Raw genomic sequence first — 832 nt, forward strand, 5'->3', positions numbered from 1 at the left:
GCCCCCGCCCCCGCCCCCTCTAGTCGCCCTTCGGAGCCTCTTGGTTTCGGAATCCACCCGCACCCACCCCTCCAACAACCCTTTCGTAGTCTGGGTCCCTAGTCCATAGCAGGCGCTGCCCTACCCAGTCCCTGCGGGACACACCGCGCCCCCTTCCGTGCTCCCTTGACAACCCTTGTCTCCGCTCCACCTGGCGCCCACTCGAGTCCCTCCTCCCCTCTACTCCCTTGGACCGCCAGACCCCCCGCTTCTGCACCCACCCCCGCCTTTGTCCCTCCCTCCTTCCTCCTTTTCCCTTCCCTCCTTCCTCCTCTTCCCTTCCCTCCTTCCTCTTCTTCCCTTCCCTCCTTCCTCCTCTTCCCTTCCCTCCTTCCTCCTCTTCCTCTGCTGCCAAGGGCCCTCTCTTCCCACTCCTCTGTGTAGAACCAGAGGGAGTGACCTTGAGCCGAGAGGGCCTACCTCATTTTACAGGAGAGGAAATCCGAGTTTCATTGAGTGAGATTCTTTTATAAGTAACATAAAAGAGTATGTGAAACTGTGGAGGCAGGCTGTTGTAGATAGGCGGTCGGAAAAGCTTTGAAGAGATGGCATTTGTGCTGAGTACTTAATTAGAATGTGGAAGAGAGAGACATAGGCCCTTCCTATGTCCAGTTTTAGGGGAAGGCCCTAAACTGGAGGTTTGGCATGTTTCAAGAATGGAAACAGAGGACAAACATTCGAGTGAGTATCATTTTGTCTGCAAACTGGGCATAGAGGATTAGAATGGAAGAGTTAATGTAGTACTTAGTGCAATGCCAGCTACAGGGTCAATGTTCAATAATGGTTGTCCATT

At 53.8% G+C, this 832-nt stretch overlaps 1 protein-coding gene across 2 annotated transcripts in view; it reads right to left on the bottom strand.

Moving 5' to 3' along the window:
• Positions 1–600, bottom strand: part of AK3 (adenylate kinase 3) — a 38,414-nt gene extending 37,814 nt beyond the window's left edge. Inside the window, exon 1 of one of the 2 annotated variants that reach the window (XM_011988368.1) lies at positions 460–600. The gene's annotated coding sequence lies outside the window, so the exon portion shown is untranslated. Of the gene's footprint in view, positions 1–124; positions 198–459 lie in introns of those variants that run through there. The other variant, XM_011988369.1, reaches the window with a different exon arrangement.
• Between the last annotated feature and the right edge of the window lie 232 nt (positions 601–832).

The sequence above is a fragment of the Mandrillus leucophaeus genome, unplaced genomic scaffold (assembly GCF_000951045.1).
Source record: "Mandrillus leucophaeus isolate KB7577 unplaced genomic scaffold, Mleu.le_1.0 Scaffold329, whole genome shotgun sequence".
In the NCBI taxonomy this organism is placed as follows: Eukaryota; Metazoa; Chordata; class Mammalia; order Primates; family Cercopithecidae; genus Mandrillus; species Mandrillus leucophaeus.